This window comes from Schistocerca piceifrons, chromosome 2 (assembly GCF_021461385.2).
Source record: "Schistocerca piceifrons isolate TAMUIC-IGC-003096 chromosome 2, iqSchPice1.1, whole genome shotgun sequence".
In the NCBI taxonomy this organism is placed as follows: domain Eukaryota; kingdom Metazoa; phylum Arthropoda; class Insecta; order Orthoptera; family Acrididae; genus Schistocerca; species Schistocerca piceifrons.
In genome coordinates this window covers 1,033,710,489-1,033,734,895 of record NC_060139.1, presented here as the reverse complement: position 1 = coordinate 1,033,734,895, position 24,407 = coordinate 1,033,710,489, and positions in this window count along the sequence as shown.

Genomic DNA, 24,407 nt, shown 5'->3' with positions numbered 1-24,407 from the left:
TCACCCACGTATATTAGATTTTAATTTCCCTTCTACACATACTGTAAATGAAAGTCTCCTACGAAGTTTTTCTGTCTGTCTGTGAAGGATAATCTCAGGAATTACAGTAAAAAGTTTTATGCGGTTTTCATTAATAGGTAGACTCATTCGGATAGGTTTGTGTTTACAATTTGTTGCAGCTATGCCAGACAAGTCGTCCAAGTGTAGATATTTAGTGCTACCTGTGCTAAGCCGCAGCATGTCGCTAGTTACATACTAAATTACACGCTTAAAGTCTCCATATACATTCTCTATTTATTCATCTTCTGCTTATGACGTCGGCATGTATATCTGACCTATTGTTGTTGGCTGTCTTTCTGTTGGTTCTGATGAGAATAATCTTATTACTGTCTCAAAGTAAGTCACTTTCTGCTCCACACCATTTTCGTGTTATGGTGATGTTACTCTACATTCGCCTGACTAGAAATACTCACCTTCTTTTCATTATGTCCAATTACATCCAGACAAAGCTCTTGCATTTTCATGTTCTGATTTTCTAGCTTCCCTACAATTCGTACTTCTGACATTCCATTCGCCGACTTGTAAATGTTATCCTTTCGTTGATTATTCATTCTCTTTTTTCATAGTCACTTCTCCCTTGGCAGTCTCCTCCCGGAGATCCTAATGAGGGAATAATCCACAGGTCCAGCGGATACACATTGTGTCCTTAATGAAGTGGTTTCCATTGTCTTTTCCATCCTCATGCCGTCGATTATTCTTGATTCTTCCACCCTTTAGTGGCAGTTTCTCGCCGCAGAGACAATGGAACCTCTGACCTCACCTTCCCCTCTTTATCAAGGCCGTTGGTAGAACGAGGGTGACTGTTCATCCTGGAAGAAGGCGACCGTCGTTGGTAGTGATTTTTATTCAAAATTCAAGCAGTGGCTGGGGCCGAATGTGGGATACAAGGGGTTTTGATTTCAAGTGTAAGACATTATCCTTAGATTACGAATTTTTTTGGTAAAATATTTTATTGTTTTGAAACACAGTGAATTACAATGTTGTACGGTTTTTGATGCAAAACTTTAGCACTACCTATTATATAAACCAGGGAATTAATTAAAGAAAGTAGATAAAATAAACCACATACAAGGAGGCACTGCCAGTGTGCTTTTGTAAGCACAAGAATATATATATTTCGCACAATGTGAATTGATCTTTACTTCTTCTTGCATAACATCCTCTCTGTGCAGCAATTTTTTATATCTAAGTATTTCTAAAGGACAATCGAAAAGCTTCCATTCGAAGACCGTACAAGCCAGAACCGGTATGCCAATCAGGCAAAATCGCCGTGAACATTAAGATAATCATCACATCGAGGCACTAGGTTGAAGATACTCGTTTGGTAAAACACTGTCTCTTGTTGCGTTAAGTAGTCCGTAATTGCGTGCTGCACATCCTCGTCCGACATAAATCGTCCATCTTTCAAAGCATTTTTTTGAGCAGCCGAAGGAGTAATAATCGCTTGGGAAGAGGTCCGGGCTGTAGGGCGGTTGCTCATGTGTCTCCCACTTGATACGGCATAGCTTCTGCTTTCTGATTTCTGCGATATGAGGACGTGCTTTTTAATGGAGCGACAGCATCCCTTGGCGAACCGTCCCACAACGGAGGTTTCCCACAGACATCCTGCCCCATACACATTCTTCATTCTCCGATGGATGTCAGTTGGTGTTTGTACTTCGGTAGCCAAGAAAAGAAAAGCACCTCGTTGGTCTTGTTTGTATGCAGTTGCTAATAACGTCGCTCTAGTTCACGTTTACTAATTTCCCGCACGCACGTCGGAAAGACATGATTGTCGCACTAATCCCTCTCCTATATGTCGTTGCTAATATGCTCGCTCTGAAGTTGCGTTATGTTGCATATACACCTCAGGAATGCCTTCAAACGGAAATTTTTATTTGTCCCGTATATTATAATTGTGCGAAAGGTGAGGCGAATCGGCGACACGTTGTGCGTATTTTTTCCCTGTAAAACTCTGGAAGCCATTTCCAGAAGACCGGTTGAAGATTGCCTTAGGTTGCTCACGTCGCAATATTCATTGGTGCTCTATTTATGTTTCTACACTGACAAAGACGGAAGTAGCAAACAATCCCCAGTAACATGGCTAGCGCCTGCAATGGTGAAAGTGCGAAACTCAGCTGTCTGGTGGGTTGCCGCACGCCGTAGCTTTAGGGGTACAATGACGCCTTCTTTCCGAACAGAAGTGAGAACGATGCGAGCTGACGCCTTATCCAGACGATGGGCACTGTCACAGCAAACGTGGTTGTTCACCATGCGAGAAATTTTGCGGATTACATTATTGTTTTACCTTCCTTGTTGCGTGTCTGGCGGTGGCTGTCAACAACAGGCGAGTACAGAGTTGATGTTCAGTACCACTCTCTCCGCCGCACGTGTGGCATACCTATCATCTGCTTCTTAGACTTCAGCAAACCATTTGGCACCGTCTACTTAGACATTAAAAATTTCTCACCAAGTGCAGTGTCATAGTTACTATCATACCTCACGTCTCTGCAGCAGTGCGTCGAGTCTGTCACCACGAAGTCAGACCGGAGGCAGCTAGAATCAGCCACCCCCAGTGTTCAGTATTAGGTTCTATGCTCTTTTCATTGTATGTCAATGATGTGTTATCAGTTTTGTCGTACTGTGAACACAACAAGTGTGCTGATGACCTCCGGTTATATCTACAAACATCAAAAAAAGTTTTGCATCACCTAGGTTCCGAGAGTTCCGAAACTTGTACAGAAAATTGGAATAGAGATTAACGTCAACATCATTTCCGCCCTGTTTATTGCTCATGAAAACCACACATTGCACGTTGTACCTCCATACAGCAATACCTTCAGAGGTGGTGGTCAAGATTACTGTACAAACCAGTACCGCTAATACCCAGTAGCACGTCCTCTTGCATTGATGCATGCCTGTATTCGTCGTGGCATACTAGCCACAAGTTCATCAAGGCACTGTTGGTCTAGATTGTCCCACTCCTCAACGGCGATTCGGCGTACATCCTTCAGACTGGTTGGTGGGTCACGTCGTCCATAAACAGCCCTTATCAATCTATCCCAGGCATGTTCGATAGGTTTCATGTCTGGAAAACATGATGGCCATTCTAGTCGAGCGATGTCGTTATCCTGAAGGAACTCATTCACAAGATGTGCACGATGGGGGCGCGAAATGTCGTCCATGAAGACGAATGCCTCGCCAGTATGCTGCCGAATGGTTGCACTATCAGTGGGAGGATGCTATTCACGTATTGCACAGCCACTACGTCGCCTTCCATGACCACCAGCGGCGTACGCCGGCCCCACATAATGCCACCCCAAACCAGCAGGGAACCTCCACCTTGCTCCAGTCGCTGGACAGTGTGTCTAAGGCGTTTGGCCTGACCGGGCTGCCTCCCAACACGTCTCCGACGATTGTCTGGTTGAAGGTATAAGCGACACTCACCAGTGAAGAGAACGTGATGCCAATCCTGTGCGGTCCATTAGCCAGTTGTTGGGCCCAACTGTATCGCTCTGCATGGTGCCGTGGTTGCAAAGATGGACCTCGCCATGGACGTGGGGAGTGAAGTTGGGCATCATGCAGGCTACTGCGCACAGTTTGAGGCGTTACACGACGTCCTGTGGCTGCACGAAAAGCATTATTCAACATGGTGGCGTTGCTGTCAGGGTTTCTCCGAGCCATAATCCGTAGTTAGCGGTCATCCACAGCAGTAGTAGCCCTTTTTGGGCGGCCTGAATGAGACATGGCGTCGACAGTTCCTGTCTCTCTGTATCTCCTCCATGTCCGAACAATATCGCTTTGGTTCAGTCCGAGACGCCTGGACACTTTCCTTGTCGAGAGCCCTTACAATGCGGACGCGATCGAACCGCGGTATAGACCGTCTACGCATGGTTGAACTACAGACAACACGAATCGTGTACCTACTTCCTGGTGGAATTACTGTAACTGATCTGCTGTCGGAAGCCCTCCGTCTAATAGGCGTTGCTCATGCGTTGTTGTTTACATCTTTGGGTGGGTTTAGTGACATTTTTGAACAGTCAAAGGGACTGTGTCTGTCATACAATATGCACAGTCACGTCTGTCTTCAGGAGTTCTGGGAACCGGGGTGGTGAAAAAAATTTTTGATGTGTCTAAATGCAAAACCAATAAACCTGAAGATAGCTGTAGAGAATTTCAATACTGACCGTTCTGCACTATCAAAATTGGCACAGAGTATAGGGTTAAAGCTCAATCCATCCAAAACCTAAGTTGTAATGGTTGTTCATTGTAGGTCCATGAGGCAGAAATATCGGGAACCCCTACCATCTCAACTTCACTCCGTTAGCAAAGAAACTGGACGTAATAGTAGAGGAAACTATAAATTGGACTGAGCAGGTAAATGCAATGTCCTGAAAGGCATCATCATCTACAAAAACATAAACAGCTCTTCCCTCGTGATGTGAAAAAGAAACTTGTAAAAACACTTGTACTTCCAATTATTGATTACAGCTATGTTATCCTGTAAGGAGTTTACCAGGAAAGCTCACGGCGCATGGAACTGGTTATGAACGCCTGTGTTCGATATATCTGGGACGTTCAACTCTTCGATCATATTTCATCATGCGCGTATCTCCAGGTTGCGTGCAGGAAGGCGGAGAGATTGCCATGCACTCTCTCTCCTCTGTTGTCTTAACAGTGTACTCTGTTCTTCATATCTCCTCCTGACCTTAGCGCTCTTGCCTGAACAACACTCAGAGGAAAATAATTTCTGTCACGTTTCATCCCTCAGCCACTTTCTCGAAGTCCTTGTCACTAGTGGAAACCCGACTCTGGAATAATTTCCGTCATTGTATTAGAGAACCGAACAACACATTTATTGAAATGTCTACGAAAGCAACAGTAATGACTACCATAGTCGCCATACGCCCTAGATTCCTTTTTACACCCTTCTTTCCAGCAATATTTTCTTCATTTTCGAGCTTTTTAAGTAGCAGGTGCAGTCTCCTTAAATTTCCCTTCCCCAGAACTTGCTATATCAGAAAATACCTATTTTGTACATCTATAAATTATTTTATATCTATCACTACATTATTAATATTATTGCCATTATTATCAGTGTTATTATTATTAACGTCATCATTATTGTTGTGAGACCTGAGTTTCTCCCGGCTTATACAAGTTACAAATATCTTATGGGAATGCATCCGGGAATGCAGCCGTCGACAACCACAGTCTGTGCTCCTGTTGAAATATCAGCGGTTGTCAACGACGTCACCCGAGTGCATTCCGTAAGTTATTGACCATCATTATTGTTATTTTGAGCAGCAATAGTAGAAGTACAGCCAGTATTAATTTCATTAGCTCTTAATCAGTACTATTTATTCACATTGTCCCTACAGACACTCAAAGGATTTTATTACTATTTGTCATATGAAAACTATTGTTATTTCTTAGGTACCTAAGATGTAACAAAGATAATGTATATGTGAAACCCTGGTTCGATGTAAGGAGGCTTTGGACACCCTAAACTGATCAGGTCAAATAAATAAAAAGACAAATACATAATCTATGTCACTTTAGCAAGGTGAGTGGAAAACCTCCTTAGCATGAGATATCTGGAGGATTCTGGTTGTCTGAGACGAAATTTTGCGAAACATACGGAAGGGAACCGACCTTGTCTCCAAACTGTGGCCTTGGCTTCAAGTAATGCTGTTCCCTTAATATGTTAAACAGAGCTATGTGTTAACGTAACTGAAGAGATGATATATGAGAGGTACCGTCACCGCTTGTAACTATAATCGACAAAGGTATGTTCTATTGGTATAACAGGTGTTGCCTTCTGATACAGGTAGTCTTAGCTGAATCTTCGCCCCGGTAACGAGCTGCGCCTCACAGAATTAGTTGTGTGGATGACCTGCAGCACATGAGCTGCTCGAGGGACCAAAATGGTAAGCATCAGTATAGGAGTTTGGAGATGCATAGGGTTAAAGTCTGCAGTTGATCCAAAAATGTGAATAGTTTTACTCTAACACACTTTTTTTTCTGGATGGCTTTTAACATCTGCATTCTGAACATCAAAGTCACCAGCTTCTCTGAATGTTTTGAACGTTTGCGTCACATTGCTTTCGCCTAGTTGTTCAAAACTTTTACGCTGAAGAGCCAAAGAAACTGGTACACCTGCCTAATATCGTGTAGGGCCCCCGCGAGCATGCAGAAGTGCCGCAACATGACGTGGTATGGACTCGATTAATGCCTGAAGTAGTGCTGGAGGGAATTGGCACCAAGAATCCTGAAGGGCTGTCCATAAATCTGTATGGGTGAGGGGGTGGAGATCTCTTCTGTACAACACGTTGCAAGCCACCCCAGATATGCTCAATAATGTTCACGTCTGGGGAGACTGGTGGGCAGCGGAAGCGTTTGAACTCAAAAGTGTTCCTGGAGGCACTCTGTAGCAATTCTGGACGTGTGGGGTCTAGCATTGTCCTGCTAGAATTGCCCAAGTCCGTCGGACATGAATGGACGTAGGTAATCTGACAGGATGCTTACGTACGTGCCACTTGTCAAGAGTCGTATCTAGACGTATCAGGGGTCCCATTCCACTCCAACTGCACACGCCCCACACCATTACAGAGCCTCCACCAGCTTGAACAGTGCAGAGTCCATGGACTCATGAGTTTGTCTACATGCAGGGTCCATGGATTCATGAGGCTGTCTCCATACCCGCACTCGTCCATCCGCTCGATACAGTTTGAAACGAGACTCGTCTGACCAGGCAACCTGTGTCCAGTCTTCAACAGTCCAACGTCGGTGTTGACGGGCTCAGGCGAGGCGTAAAACTTTGTGTCATGTAGTCATCAAGGGTATACACGTGGGCCTTCGGCTCTGAAAACCCATATCGATGATGTTTCGTTGAATGTTTCGCACCCTGACAGTTGTTGATGGCCCAGCGTTGAAATCTGTAGCAATTTGCAGAAGGGTTGCATTTCTGTCACATAAAACGAGTCTCTTCAGTCGTCGTTGGTATCGGTCTTGCAGGACCTTTTTCCGGCCGCAGCGTTGTCGGAGGTTTGATGTTTTACCTGATTCCTGATATTCACGGTACACTCGAGAAATGGTCGTACGGGAAAATCCCCACTTCATCGCTACCTCGGAGATGCTGTGTCCCATCGCTCGTGCGCCGTCTATAATACCACGTTCAAATTCACTTAAATCGTAATAACTTGCCATTGTAGCATCAGTAATCGATCTAACTACTGCGCCATACGCTGCCTACCGCAGCGGCGTATTCTGCCCATTTACATATCTCTGTACCAAATACGCATGCCTATATCAGTTTCTTTGGCGCTTCAGTACAAGAGGACGGTGGCAGTTAGGTCTTTCATCCTTTTTATCTACAGGTTTTTCAGAAAGAGATACAGGTTCTTTGCCTATATTACACATCTCCTCTTTGAACTTCCGTTGTGAAATTGTAACCTCTCTCGTTACTGATAGACTTTAATGCGATAACATGACGGTTATCGTGCATGCCTAATGAATTTGATTCTGGAATGGAAATGGAAATGCCTTGCTGCTAGGGCCACCCAGCGGGTAGACCGTTCGTCTGGTGCAAGTCTTTCGAGATGACGCTACTTCGGTGACTTGCGTGTCGATTGGGATGAAAGGATGATGATAAGGACAACATAACACCCAGTCCCCGAGAAGAGAAAATCTCCGTCCTAGCCGGGAATCGAACCCGGGTCGTTAGGCATGACATTTCGTCGCCCTGACCACTCAGCTACCAGGGGTGGACGATTCTGGACAAGGCTACAATCTCCGAAGAAAATTTGAGCGGTTAATGGAAATAAGTGTACAAGAGGCTATTCTAATGAGCAACCTATTCTGCTCCCGTACTTTGTACTTATTTGGATTTGGCTTAATACTTAAACAGCTCCATCACTCACGTAAAATACGAAAGGAAAAGGGGCACCACATGACGGAAAGACGCCACAACAAATATTATTGAAATGATACAGAAAATAATTAATAAGATCTTCAGCCCAACTGGGCATTGTCTGTCCAATATTTGTTCAATAATGTGGACAACAGACAATACATAACCCTTTGACCGTATGAGTGGCAATAGAAGTTGCTATGCGTTTCCGACAACGCAATGCGTTATGAAATAACGATGGATAGAGAAAGCAGTTGTCTTATACCGTTAATAATCAGAAGTATTAATTTGGAAAAGGGAACTTTAAGTCATTATTGAAAAGCTAATGACTGACTGAAGGTAGCTCTATTGTCACGACAGTAATTTATGTAACATCAGATTAATGTTTACTTACGTGCACTTGGTACGTCAGGACCATTATTATTAGTATTAGTACCATTAGTACCTGACGTACTTTGAACAGATGCTAATGACTATGAAAATTTAATGGATCAAATAAGCAATTGTTGGTTTTCAACAGATTGACAACACCAAAATACGAACCAAAGCAGTAAACAACATCATTATTACAGACCACAGATATGAAACATGTGAATTTATTCTTTCCTTTGATTTGAGATTGCCAGAACTACTTTAATTTTAGTTACATAACTTTACTTTGTCTTCACTCAAGTAACAAGAATAACATTGCCTCTCAAATCATTGAACAACACTGTTGACTTACAGAGGCTTCATTATAAATTATTTTAAATTACGTTTCTAGCAAACAAACAAAAAATAGCAACGATAGTCTTTTATTACGTTTTTTAATTATTTAAACAATGAAACTCTGGTATTCAGTAACTAGAAAGGAATGGGAGCACTAATTAGGTGACAATAACAGAAGATAGTGGCAAGATCAGGTATCTATAATTTTTACGTACAACACTTATTACTGAAATCAAATTGACTAAGAATGTCACTGGGTAGCGCGTCACGAAGTTTTTAATGGGAATGAAAGTAAAACCACCTAACAGTTCGTTGTAGATGTTACGCTGTCGTTTTGGTTGTCGTCTAGAACGCTCCCATTGCACCATGCAATATTGTGCTCGATTCGCAGTGAACAATTATTGGACAAGATCTTGAAGTTATTGGGGCCACTTGCATCTGCCCGCATTCGTCACACTTGTTGTCTCGCTAAGAACAACTTCGCCTCACATGGGCTCGACAGTGCACGCTACTTAGGGGCGTTCACTCTTGCGTCTCACGACCAAGTAAGTCTCCAGCGCGCTCCGCTCTGACGTCAGGCGTCCAGAGACAGCACTCCTACACAAGTCTTTACTCACTGCCAGTGTTATTGCTTTTCCTAAATTTCCCTCACGCCATTAAGACAGAATAAATAAACTGATAATCCAAAACATTATAACCACTGCCCACTGCGACGTTGATACCGCCTGGTGACCTCCCGGTCACGTGACGCGGTAATAAAAGTATGTAAGCGGAGCAGACACGAACGGGGGTTCACCCTAGCAAAAATATGGGCTGCAAATGGGGGAATCCATTGAAATAAGTGACTTTGACAATGGGCAGATTATTATTACGCAGAGCCTGTGAACGAGTATCTCAAAACGGCGAAGCTGGTCGAATGTTTACATGGTATTGTCGTGAGCATCTTATGGAAAGAGGTAGAAGGACAGTGAAACTACCACCAGGTGCTCAATGGTTGGGTGTCCACGACTCTTCATAGAACGAGAGGTTCGGAGGCTTGCCCGCTCTGTAAAGCAGAATAGATGGTGATCTGTGGCATCTCTGCCGAAAGAGCTCAGTGCCGGTGCACGCACAAGCGTTTCGAAGCGCACCATTCATCTTACATCGTTAAACATGGGGCGCACCGGCAGACTACTCCTACGAGTCAAATGTTGACCCAACGACATCGTCAATTACGATTGAATTGGGCATGGGAACATCGGGTTTCGACCATAGATCAATGGAAACGTGTCGGCTCTTCGAGGAAATCAAATTTTTGCTACTGTAGATCCTCGGCCATCTCCACAAACGCCACCATCGAGGTGGATGGCGGCTCGAAATATGCAGCACGGTACGGACGCAGGTTGGTGGGAGCAGTATTATGCTATGGGAGACATTCTCCTGCGCTTGCGTGGGACCCGTGGTAGTAATCGAAGACACGCTGACAGCTGCCAACCACCTTCGTCGCTTCGTGCTTGAAGTCTTCCCCGACGCCTATGTCATCTTTCAGCAGTATAACAGTCCGTGTCTCGGAGCCAGAACCGTGCTATAGTGATTTGAGGAGCGTTGTAGTGAACTCACGTTGTTGTCTCGGCAACCAAAATCGCATTATGTAAATGCGCTATCGGGCGCCATCACCATTTACGCAAATCAGCGACCCGTTATTTACGCGAAATAGGTGAGCTGTGCGTAGGCATCTAATGGCACATACATCCACAAACCTACCACAAGTTGTCGGATCCCTGATAAGCACAATTAGTGGTGTACTTCGTTTCAAAGACGAATAAACAAGATATTAAGCAGCTGGTCATAATGTTTTGGCTCATCAGTGTATATCATAATAGAAAACGATTTGCACGTATCAGATTTGTAATTAACACATAGTATCTAAAGATTTACAGTATAAAACAAGTATATCATATTCACCATAAAATAAAGGGCAAAAATTTTAGGTAGCACATGTATATTACAGTGTCACGTAAGGTGCATCTCAATGTTTACGAGATCACTTCGTTCTTCTGCCCCTTCATGGCAGGTATCTGAGACACTGACAGGATGCTCGATATTAAGGCCAATTCTAAATGCTTCGCTGATTACCTGAATAGCAACAAAGATTATTACTACTATTATTACTTGTAAGAATATAGATGAAGAAATATCTGTATACATGAGATCAAATTATCAACAAAAAACGGTTCAAATGGCTCTGAGCACTATGGGACTTAACATCTGAGGTCATCAGTCCCCTAGAACTTAGAACTACTTAAACCTAACTAACCTAAGGACATCACATACATCCATGCCCGAGGCAGGATTCGAACCTGCGACCGTAGCGGTTGCGCGGTTCCAGACTGTAGCGCCTAGAACCGCTTGGCCACCCTGGCCGGCAAATTATCAACAGCATCCATGCAATAATAATGTCATATTTCATCCATTTTAGGAACATAATGCTATGTACATGCACTTACTATTATACAGGGTTATTACAAATGATTGAAGCTATTTCATAAATTCACTGTAGCTCCATTCATTGACATATGGTCACGACACACTACAGATACGTAGAAAAACTCATAAAGTTTTGTTCGGCTGAAGCCGCACTTCAGGTTTCTGCCGCCAGAGCGCTCGAGAGCGCAGTGAGACAAAATGGCGACAGGAGCCGAGAAAGCGTATGTCGTGCTTGAAATGCACTCACATCAGTCAGTCATAACAGTGCAACGACACTTCAGGACGAAGTTCAACAAAGATCCACCAACTGCTAACTCCATTCGGCGATGGTATGCCCAGTTTAAAGCTTCTGGATGCCTCTGTAAGGGGAAATCGACGGGTCGGCCTGCAGTGAGCGAAGAAACGGTTGAACGCGTGCGGGCAAGTTTCACGCGTAGCCGCGGAAGTCGACGAGTAAAGCAAGCAGGGAGCTAAACGTACCACAGCCGACGGTTTGGAAAATCTTACGGAAAAGGCTAAAGCAGAAGCATTTCTTAAACAGGAGATTGGAAAACCGATTGATCGGTCGTGGTGGAGATCATGATCAACAATTCATGTCATGGCCTACATGCTTTCCCGACTTAACCCCATGCGATTTCTTTCTGTGGGGTTATGTGAAAGATTCAGTGTTTAAGCCTCCTCTACCAAGAAACGTGCCAGAACTGCGAGCTCGCATCAACGATGCTTTCGAACTCATTGATGGGGAGATGCTGCGCCGAGTGAGGGAGGAACTTGATTATCGGCTTGATGTCTACCGAATCACTAAAGGGGCACATATCGAACATTTGTGAATGCCTAAAAAACTTTTTGAGTTTTTGTATGTGTGTGCAAAGCATTGTGAAAATATCTCAAATAATAAAGTTATTGTAGAGCTGTGAAATCGCTTCAATCATTTGTAATAACCCTGTATTTATGAAACGAACTATGTACATATTTACATATCTCTGGGTGTTCTGAATCACTGGGGAGGTACTCAGGATCATGGTCCGATATATCAGGACAACTAACACTCTATTCTCCCGATGCTAGACAATCCGAGCGGCATCAAACGTTGTATATATCGACAAAGTATCAACCAAAACTCCAATACAGTTTGTGCTATGTGCTGTCGTCCAGTACACCGTGCGTGAGTCATAAGTACGAGGGCGGTTCGGAAAGTAACCTCCGATTGGTCACAGTGCGGGTTGTGGGGGGAGTAGCGACGCCATCTGTGCGTTCACGCACTCAACAGGTCAGTCGGCATCAAGCCGTGGTCGAGTGAACGTCGTACCTGCGCTAGTTTAGTTTTTGTGGCAGTTTCAAATGTGTGCTGCAATAGAAAACCCCGCCAAATGTGAAGTGCGTGCTGTCATAAGGTTTTTTACAGCCAAAGGATATTCTGCAGCAGCTATTCATCGTGAGCTTTGTGCCGTGTACGGACCAAGAGTTATGAGTGAAGGAGTTGTCCGTGAATGGGTACGTTTATTTAAAAGTGGACGAGAAAACGTTCATGATGAAGAGAGGAGTGGTAGACCATCATTGGTGACTGACGAACTCGTTCAGACAGTTGATGCAAAAGTTCGTGAAAATCGACGTTTCTCAATGTCGGAGTTGTCTACTGGTTTTCCACAGATTTCTAAGACTCTCTTGTACGAGATAGTGACAGCAAGATTGGGTTACCGTAAGTTCTGTGCACGATGGGTGCCCAAAATTCTTACTGACCACCACAAAACTCAAAGAATGGCCTCTGCATTAGACTTTCTGTCACGTTATGAGGACGAAGGAGAACCATTGTTAAACAGAATCGTGACCAGTGACGAAACCTTGATTAAGTACGTGAACCCTGAGACAAAAGAACAATCAAAGATGTGGGCACATTCAAATTCGCCTACCAAACCAAGAAAAGCCTCGCAAGATTTTTCTGCCAGAAAACTGATGGCAACGGTGTTTTGGGATGCCAAAGGGGTGTTGTTGGTTGAATTCATGGAACGTGGTACGACCATTAATCAAGACGTGTACTGTGAAACAATAAAAAAGTTACGACGGGCTATACAGAACAAACGCCGTGGTATGCTGCCTTCGGTATCGTTTTTTTGCACGATAACGCCCGTCCTCACTCTGCTCGCAGAACAACGGCCCTTCTTGAGTCCTTCAAGTGGGACGTTATCAACCATCCACCTTACAGCCCAGACCTGGCGCCAATGATTATCACCTCTTCATGCATTTGAAGAAATGGCTCGGGTCACAGCGGTTTGATGACGACGAAGAGCTCAAAGATGCAGTCACAGGCTGGCTCCAGGCACAAGCGGGTGATTTTTATGCAGAAGGAATTTCAAAGCTTGTGAAGAGATACGATAAGTGCCTCAATCGCTATGGAGACTACGCAGAAAAATAGTGCAAAGATGTAGTTGTAAGATGTATATATTAAAATATTTTTATTTAACTTGGTGTATTTTTTTAAATCAACCAGAGGTTACTTTCTGAACGGCCCTCGTAATACGGAACATCTGAGCTACGGAGCACAGGAAAAGCATTACTGACAGCATTTGTCCCGAGGATCTCCCATGGTGAAGTCGGTAGAGCGGTAGTTTGTCGTACGAAGGGTCACGGGTTCCAACGCTGGTCATACCAGTTTTTGTGATGAAACACGTGTGAAGCTCTTATATTTCACAACATGCTCCTGACTGTTCGGCGTTTATAGCAATGTTCAACTGGGAGTCACTTTCGCTTCGTTTATTTGAAAACCTACAAACTACGTCTGGAATTTCAAAGAATAAAAATAAACAGTTGGAACAGGAAAATGATGAAAGAATTTCGTCGCACGTGCGGAAGTACTAATAGCGGTAATAATAACAATTATTGTTGTTACTATTATTGTTATTATTATTATTATTTATCAGTAAACACTTCCGGGCTAAGTTGCCGTGGTCGATCTGTAGAAATTCTTCTCCCTGACGTTTCGTTCTCAACTACGGAGAACATCTTCCGAGGTGAGTCGACGACTGGCTGCTAGGAGTTTTTTTTTTTTTTTCTTTATTGTGATTTCATGCCCCTGCCCCATATGGGTAGGGGAGGGCTGTCAGCAGCACAATCTGCCGCTCTTCAGCCGAGTGACATGGTAACTAAAACAAGAATAAATTAATACATACATAAGGAGATAAAAAAGGGGAACATAAAACAGAGTAAGGGGAGAAAACGGAGGTAAAAATACACTGTCATGTAGAAGTTCATTGGGAACAGTTAAAAAAGTCACCAGAAAGTTAAAAAACACAGTTGGCGATTCTTAAAACACAGAGAAGACACTGGATGCGCATGCACAGGTTAAAAGTTGGCCACAGTATAAAAAACACTCCAAAACAACACAATTAAAATCCACTTGGAGCACACACAACGAGGAATAAAACTACCAGGCGGGACCTGCCGAGGGAAAGGTCAGAGAGGATGGAAAAGGAGGGGACAGCACGGGGCAGCTGGGGAAGCGGCGGGATGAAGAGAGGAGGGGCAACCGTGGGTTCACGAAGAGGCAGGAGACACATGGGGCGGGAGAGGAAATGGGAAGACAGGGCAGGAGGGAGCGCAGAGACACTGAAAGAAGGCACAAGAGATGGACGGGGAGTAGGAGGGGAAATCCGCTCAGAAGGAGGGAGGGGGAGGAGAGGGAGCCCTGAGGAGGAGGCAGGAAGAGGGGGTTAGAGTTGGTAGGAAGGGTAGATGTCAGGGCGAAGCTCATCATCCGAGAGTGGTAGACGGTGGAAGTTGTGTTGGGAAAGGAGATGGAGGGTGTGGAGATGGAGAGAGGGAGGGACACAACGGTAAAGGCGCGGCAACTGGTTGGGAGTGGAGAGGAAGGGAGACACCAGGGGGTGAGGGGGATCAAGGCGACGGACAATATATAGTGTGCGGATGTGTTCAAGGAAAAGGAGAAGGTGGGGGAAGGGGGTGAGGTCATAGAGGATGCGCGTGGGGGACGGAAGGCGGATGCAGAAGGCGAGGCGGAGTGCATGGCGCTCGAGGATTTGGAGGGCTTTATAGAACCGGGGAGGGGCGGAAATCCAAGCAATGCTGGCATAACAAAGGATGGGGCGGATCATGGATTTGTAGGTGTGAAGGATGGTGGAAGGATGCAGACCCCACGTCCAGCCGGACAGGAGTTTCAGGAGGCGGAGGCGATTGTGAGCTTTGTTTTGGATGGTAAGGAGATGGGGAGTCCAGGTGAGGTGGCAGTCGAGTGTGAGGCCAAGGTATTTGAGGGTAGGAGTGAGGTGGATAGGACGGCCATAAATGGTGAGGTAGAAATCATGGAGGCGGAAGGAGCGGGTGGTGCGGCCTATAATGATAGCCTGGGTCTTGGAGGGATTAACACGGAGGAACCACTGGTTGCACCAAGCGGTGAAGTGGTCAAGGTGGGTTTGGAGGGTACGTTGGGACCGTTGAAGGGTAGGATAAAGGGCTAGGAAGGCGGTGTCATCAGCGAACTGGAGAAGATGAACTGGAGGGGGAGGTTTGGGCATATCAGCAGTGTACAGGAGATAGAGGAGAGGGGAAAGGACAGAACCTTGGGGCACGCCGGCAGAGGGGTAGAGAGTACGGGAATTGGAATTGTGGATAGTCACATAGGAGGGACGATGGGAGAGGAAGGAAGCAACGAGACGGACGAAGTTGATGGGGAGAGCATAGGTCTGGAGTTTGAAAAGGAGCCCGGGATGCCAGACACGGTCATAGGCGTTCTGGAGATCAAGGGAAACAAAGATAGCAGAGCGACGGGAGTTAAGTTGAAGGGAAAGAAGATGGGTAAGGTTAAGGAGCTGGTCGTCAGCAGAGAAGGAAGGTCGGAAGCCACATTGGGTAAGAGGAAGGAGGTGGTGGTGGCTAAGGTGGCGGTGGATACGGCGAGAGAGGATGGCCTCAAAGACCTTCCTGAACACGGAGGTGAGGCAGATGGGACGATAGGAAGAGGTAGCAGAGGGGGGTTTGTTAGGCTTAGGGAACAGCAGGATATGGGAAGTCTTCCACAGGTCAGGGTAAAATCCAGTGGAGAGGAGGACATTGTACAGGGTAGCAAGGACAGACAGGAAGGATGGGGGGGATTCCTTGAGGTGACGGTAGGTGATGCCATCATGACCAGGGGCGGTGTTTCGTTTGGAGCGGAGGACGAGTGTGATGTCTTGCATGGTGATGGGAGTGTTGATGTCGGAGGGGGGTAGCTGATCCAAGTACTGGAAGCTAGGGGCGAGTGGGGGGACAGAGGTGTCAGTGCGGTCAAGGACAGTGGGGAAGAGGGAGTAATCAAAATGGGGATCGTCAGGAATGGAGAAGACCTCGGACAGGTGGGAAGCAAAATGGTTAGCCTTACTGAGGTTGTCAGGAAAGGGTCGATCGTCATGGAGGATGGGGTAATGTGGGGTGGGATGGCTACCAGTAAGGCGGTGGAAGGCTGACCAGTACTTGGAGGAGTTGACAGGGAGGGTGGAGTTGAGGCGTGTGCATGTCTGACGCCAGTCCCGGCGTTTCTTTGCTGTAAGGAGGTTCCGGATACGTCGCTGTAATTGCCGGTGGCGAGTGAGAGTATCCCGGTCACGAGTGCGGAGGAAGGAGCGGTAGAGCCGGCGGGATTCACGCAGAAGAAGGACGGCCTGTGGAGGAAGTGCAGGGCGGTGAGGGTGGATGAGTTTGGTAGGGACATGAGCCTCCACAGCATCAGTGATGGTCTTCTGAAGGAAGGAAGAGGCATGGGTGATGTCATCAGGGTGGTGGAAAGTGAGGGGGTGGCTTTCGACCTGTAAGGCAATGGATTCCCAGTAGGCATCCCAATTGGCACGGTGGTAGTCATGGACAGATTTTGGAGGGGCAGGTGGGCGGGTGGCTGCAGTGGCAGGACGGGTAGAGGAGATGGTGAGAAGGACAGGGAGATGGTCACTACCGACGGGATCGAGGACATCAATGGCAATGCGACCAAGGAGGTTGGGGGAAGCGAGGATAACATCAGGGGTGGAGTTACTTTCAGGACGGGTGTGCTGTGGGAGAGGAACAAGGTCACCATGGAGGGTGGCAAGGAACTGATGCCACCGCCGAAGGGTGGCAGGGTCACGGCTGTGGATGTTGAGGTCAGCGGCGATCACATAGGTGGAGAAGGTACGGTCAACATGGGAAATGAAGTCAAAGGGGAAAGGAGCTGCGGGGCGAATATAGATAGTGGCACAGGTGACGGTGAGGGAGGGAAAAAAGTGGCTGAGGAGAAGGTGTTCGGTTGGGTCATTGAGGAGGGGTTGTGGCCGGACAGGGAGATGCCTGAGGTGGCCGATAGCGACCCCGCCTCGAGCTAGGGGAAGGGGATTGTCAGTGCGGTGATCGCAGACCGAGCGCCACCACAAGGCAGGTCTCGAGATACGGAATAGCACTCGCCCAGTTGTACGACGACATTGCTAGCGACTACACTGACGAAGCCTTTCTCTCATTTGCCGAGAGACAGTTAGAATAGCCTTCAGCTAAGTCCATGGCTACGACCTAGCAAGGCGCCATTAGCCTACATAGTTTGATAGTTATCGTATGAAATGTCTCATCAAGAATGCTGTATTCACAACAAGGATAAATAAAAGTCAAGTATTCGAGGAGCTGCATACTTTTCTTATCAGAATTCACTACTTATCCTGTTCCAGAATTCACGCCCGTCTGCGTTAGATAGCGTGCATTTCGGCCTCCTCTATCTACAAGGTGTTGGCACATTCGCCAACACATCAGGAACTACAAAAAGAAACATCATTACACGGTTGACGGAGCACAAAAGAAACTGTCGCTTGGGACATATCGACAAATCGGCAGTAGCGGGACATGTTTTTAAGGATGGAGATCACGAAATAAAATTTGGTGAGACAAGCGTGCTAGCGAGGGCGTCGCACTATTATACACGTATGTACAGAGAGGCAATTGAAATCCACAAACATCAATACAATTTTAATCGTAAAGAAGAAGGATTAAAATTGAACAATATATGGCGGTCGACGTTGCATCAATCACGTGACAATCGATTGCCTACAATCGAGAGAACAGACGATAGCCACAGATAGCCACACATCGACGCCACGTGACGTGTGGTGGCGCCCTCTACGATCTCCATGTAAGCGGCAGCCCCAGCTCCTAGCAGTTGAGAACGAAACGTCAGGGAGAAGAATTTCTACAGATCGACCACGGCAACTTAGCCCGGAAGTGTTTACTGATAAAGACGCCGGCCGTGAAAGCCTACATGGGATTATTATTATTATTATTATTATTATTATTACGAGGGTTGTACAGAAAGTAAGTTCCGAATGGTCGCGAAATGGAACCACAGTGAAATCCAGAGACGTCTTATTTGCAACAGTTAGGTACACCTTCCGCCTACTTCTTTACATAGTCGCTGCTCCAACTTCGAGCGTTGTCGTAGTGTTGTATCCTCTCTCCAATATCCTCGTCTTAGAAAGCAGCCGCCTGTGCTTTCGGCCAGTTATCTGCACTGGTCTACAGCTCGTTGTCTGTGGAAAAATTTTGTCTTCATAGCCTGCGTTCCTTCTGAGCAGAGATGAGACTCAGGGGGAGCCAATAACGGACTGTATTATGGGTCATCAAATACTTCTCATTGGAAACGCTGCTGGAGCGTCTCCGTTGCCCCTGCAGTGTGCGGCCGAGAATTGGCATGAAGGAGGAACTGCTCGACAGTTGTGTAATGTGGGCTGCATGACACAGGCGAAATATCTAACCAGGCCCTCATACTTGGCGGGAGATGCTGTTCCCTACGCATCTTTACGTGCTCACTGTTTACTCAAAACTGAAAAGAGCGACGCGACACGATCGACGGGCATACTAGAGACACTGCCCAACACATTTGTGCAAAGCTTTACCGGATTTTCCCAGTGGTTTCCATTTCACGACCGATCGGAACTTACTTTCTGGACAACACTCGTATTATTACTATTAATATTAACACTTCTGCATGTTGGTGCAGCTGTTTTTTTATTCTTCTGTTCCGGTTATTTATTCTATGAAAGTACGAGGGTATTCTATAGGTTTCCTACTTCCAAATAAAAAGAGCGGAAGTGACTCCCAATGTAACATTGCTATAAACTCTGGAGAGTCCTTTTACATGTCAGGAACATGCTGTCCCATATAACTGGTTCACACCTACTACAGTATAAAAATTAGCATGACCACAGCTCGATCCCGGGACCCTCGGTACGACAAGCTAACGTTCTGCCATCTTCGCCACGAAAACTTTAGATAACAGGCGCTCACAGTTATGTTTTTCCTTTGCTCCTTAGCTTAAGTGTTACTTATTACTTACTGTGCACGCACGTTCTCCTGGACGAGAGCACATAGTACAAACTATACTCGAGTTTTAGTTGATATTCTGTCGATATACAATATTTGGTGGCGATCTGTCTGACATCTGAAGCCTTGGGTTTAAGAACATCGTTTTCTTGTAGCTCATCAAATGTAGCTACAATCTCTGAAAACGTACACGGGTCCGTGTTAGTGCGATCTATTCTACCTGTCCCTTATACAGGGTGATAATTACTGAACTATGTGAAACAAAATCGTCATAACTTATGAACGGGTTGCGTTAGGAGGTTCAAGTTGCATAGTTGGCTGCGGTGCATGATGGGAATTAAATTGTGCATGCGACTTTGGTTTCGCGAGGAAGCGCACTTTCATTTGGATGGGTTCGCCACTAGACAAAATTGGTGCATTTGGGGGCTGAAAATCCACATTTCGTGATCGAGAAGTCTCTTCACCCTCAAGATGTGGACTGTGTTGTGTGCAATGTCCAGTCACGGAATAATCGGTGCGATATTCATTGATGGATATTCCTTGATTCCTTGATGCCAGTCCTGTCAAAACTCTAACATCTGGTGAGCAAAATGTATGAGACACGCGAAATACCCTCAGACTTCAAGAAGAATATAATAATTCCAATCCCAAAGAAATCAGGCATTGACAGATGTGAAAATTACCGAACTATCAGTTTAATAAGTCACGGCTGCAAAATACTAACGCTAATTCTTTATAGACTAATGGAAAAACTGGTAGAAGCCGACCTCGGGGAAGATCAATTTGGATTCCGTAGAAATATGGGAACAAGTGAGGCAATACTGACCCTACGACTTATTTTAGAAGCTAGATTAAGAAGAGGCAAACCTACATTTCTAGCATTTGTAGACCTAGAGAAAGCTTTTGACAATGTTGACTGGAATACTCTCTCTCAAATTCTGAAGGTGGCAGGGGTAAAATACAGGGAGCGAAAGCCTATTTACAATTTGTACAGAAACCAGATGGCACTTATAAGAGTCGAGGGACATGAAAGGGAAGCAGTGGTTGGGAAGGGAGTGAGAAAGGGTTGTAGCCTCTCCCCAATGTTATTCAATCTGTATATTGAGCAAGCACTAAAGGAAACAAAAGACAGATTCGGAGTAGGTATTAAAATCCATGGAGAAGAAATAAAAACTTTAAGGTTCACCGATGACATTGTAATTCTGTCAGAGACAGCAAAGGACTTGAAAGAGCAGTTGAACGGAGTGGACAGTGTTTTGAAAGGAGGATATAAGATGAACATCAACAAAAGCAAAACGAGGATAATGGAATGTAGTCGAGTTAAGTCGGGTGATGCTGAGGGAATTAGATTAGGAAATGAGACACTGAAAGTAGTAAAGGAGTTTTGCTATTTGGGGAGCAAAATAATTGATGATGGTCGAAGTAGAGAGGATATAAAATGTAGACTGTCAATGGCAAGGAAAGCGTTTCTGAAGAAGAGAAATTTGTTGACATCGGGTATAGATTTAAGCGTCAGGAAGTCGTTTCTGAAAGTATTTGTATGGAGTGTAGCCATGTATGGAAGTGAAACATGGACGATAAATAGTTTAGACAAGAAGAGAATAGAAGTTTTCGAAATGTGGTGCTACAGAAGAATGTTGAAGATTAGATGGGTAGATCACATAACTACTGAGGAGGTACTGAATAGGGTTGGGGAGAAGAGGAGTTTGTGGCATAACTTGACTAGAAGAAGGGATTGGTTGGTAGGACATGTTCTTAGGTATCAAGGGATCACCAATTTAGTACTGGAGGGCAGCGTGGAGGGCAAAAATCGTAGAGGGAGACCAAGAGATGAATACACTAGGCAGATTCAGAAGGATGTAGGCTGCAGCACGTACTGGGAGATGAAGAAGTTGCACAGGATAGAGTAGCATGGAGAGCTGCATCAAACCAGTCTCAGGACTGAAGACCACAACAACAACATTGCTTGATGATTTCATTCCCATTATCCAAAGTGACACTGATTTCGGCAAGATGTGGTTCATACGAGACGGAGCTCGACCCCATCGAAGCAGGAGAGTGTTTGATGCCCTGGAGGAGCATTTTGGGGACCGCACTCTGGCTCTGGGGTACCCAGTGGTCCTCGATCGGACGCGATATGCTCCGGATCTGAACACATGCGACTCGCTTTTTGTGCGGCTATATTAAAGACAAGGTGTATAATAATAACCGCAAAACCATTGCTAAGCTGGGTGCAGCCATGCCGTCCGCATGATAACCTAGCACTATAGCCGCTTCGCTTCTTTCATTTGGTTGACACAGACACCACGTTACCGCTATAGACGGTACGCAAAATACTTCAAGTAGAAGCCGTTGGATGAAACGCCACTAGCGAAGTATTCAGGACAGAATCATCCACAACGTACCTAAGATTCATCAAAATCCGATATTAACAGGTCCAATGGCGTCCTTGGCAGTCCGATACCACACTGTTTGATCTGATTCAGCCAATCTCTCTCAACCTGTGTTTCACGCCACGATTCTCATCACATAATGGACACTGTAAAATACGCTCGTAATCGGAATGTTTAACTTACAATAGACCTCTCAGCTACGGCTGGATCTGAATTCTTAGACATCATTAGGAACAGCGCTGCTGCTACGGCCGCAGATTCGAATCCTGCCTCGGGAATGGATGTGTGTGATGTCCTTAGGTTAGTTAGGTATAAGTAGTTCTAAGTCTAGGGGTTAAAATGGCTCTGAGCACTATGGGACTTAACATCTTAGGTCATCAGCCCCCTATAACTTAGAACTACTTAAACCTAACTAACCTAAGGACATCATACACATCCATGCCCGAGGCAGGATTCGAACCTCAGACCGTAGCAGTTCCGCGGTTACGGACTGCAGCGCCTAGAACCGCACGGCCACCGCGGCTGGCCTAAGTCTAGGGGACTGATGACCTCAGATGTTAAGCCCCATAGTGCTCAGAGCCATTTAAAAGTCACATGTTTTTCCTCCTCCTCTGTTGTAGATGAAAACGACAGCAACGAAATCAGTTAAAAGACTCCTATGAAACACTTCGTAATCTTCAGATGACATGGAATTCACCACACTTTGTCAGTTACTACTATAATATTGTTTATCAATGATAAGCGCATTATTTCAGTCATTTTCACTGCATTTTTAATGGTGGAGCTGGAAGAATGGAGACATGGGATGTTCACCACAATAAGATATTAGCATTTACCTTACGCATTCATCTTCAGAATAATAGCAGAATATCCACTGAAAAAAACCTGACAATAAGGATCCGATGAGGTAGGTGTGAGACTGCATCCAGTGTCATGTTTTAGCAAGCATCCACCGTTGCCAGTCGGTGTGGCCGAGCGGTTCTACGCACTACAGTCTGGAACCGCGCGACCGCTACGGTCGCAGGTTCGAATCCTGCCTCGGGCATGAATGTGTGTGATGTCCTTAGGTTAGTTAGGTTCAGGTAGTTCTAAGTCTAGGGGACTGATGACCTCAGATGTTAAGTCCTACAATGCTCAGAGCCATTTGAACCATTTTTGAACCACCCACGGTTGATTTTGTGTTTGGGAGGGGACGGAATGGATGCGAATGATGGTGTGGTAGATTGTAACAATTGTTTATTGCTTGCAAAACGAGGTACAGTCTACTGCAAAATAAGGAAAAAGGAAAAAAGATAAAAAGACGCTGCCAGAAAGATGCGAGCATATGACAGTTCATTGAGATTAACTGGCATATTATATGTCTGTGTTATGAATGGAGTACCAGGGTGTGGTACTATTCACCCACTGCTCAGCAACTTGTTCAGAGCAGGAAGTAAGTGTGCGGTACAGTACGACGTAGTAGTACTTTTGCGTCACGAAAAAATGGTTCAAATGGCTCTAAGCACTATGGGACTTAACATCTGAGGTCATCAGTCCCCTACACTTAGAACTACTTAAACATAACTAACCTAAGGACATCACACACATCCATGCCCGAGGAACGATTCGAACCTGCAACCGTAGCAGCAGCACCGTTCCAGACTGAAGCGCCTAGAACCGCTCGGTCACTAGCGCGACGAATCAGTAGCATTTAGATAGTCAGTGCAAGTACTAGAACTGTCTGCCAATCTGAGCGGTGGTATTGCACCCTGATAATTCTCGTCTGAGTATTGTGGCAGGATAGAGGCGTGTTTCGCAAATGATACCATCAGTGACTCAGTTAGTAACACCGTGCGCCGACTGTGAAGCACTGGATAGAAAATTAGCACAACGTTCAGCACGGTGAACGTATTGTTATCTCGGTATCTCTGTGTCTTAAGCATGATGTAAGTTGAAAAGCTGTTCAGTATGAATGCTCTTTGCTTTTACTGACAGCCCATCAGCAATGGCTATACTGTAATCATTATGAGTAGTTATTTGCCATTCTTTCAGTATTTATAGACTTAATGACAGTTTTGCTTAAGGATGACTTATTCCAGACATTAGTGTCTGCACTTTTCGCTCCTTATTTCTTGTGCTGATGACAACTGCTTCTCCTTTCACGTCAGCAGCAGCTCGAATCGAACTAACACTGTGCATATTCGCTGGTGTCAATTTTTATACAGAATGAAATTTTCACTCTGCAGCGGAGTGTGCGCTGATATGAAACTTCCTGGCAGATTAAAACTGTGTGCCCGACCGAGACTCGAACTCGGGACCTTTGCCTTTCGCGGGCAAGTGCTCTACCAACTGAGCTACCGAAGCACGACTCACGCCCGGTACTCACAGCTTTACTTCTGCCAGTACCTCGTCTCCTACCTTCCAAACTTTACAGAAGCTCTCCTGCGAACCTTGCAGAACTAGCACTCCTGAAAGAAAGGATATTGCGGAGACATGGCTTAGCCACAGCCTGGCGGATGTTTCCAGAATGAGATTTTCACTCTGCAGTGGTGTGTGCGCTGATATGAAACTTCCTGGCAGATTAAAACTGT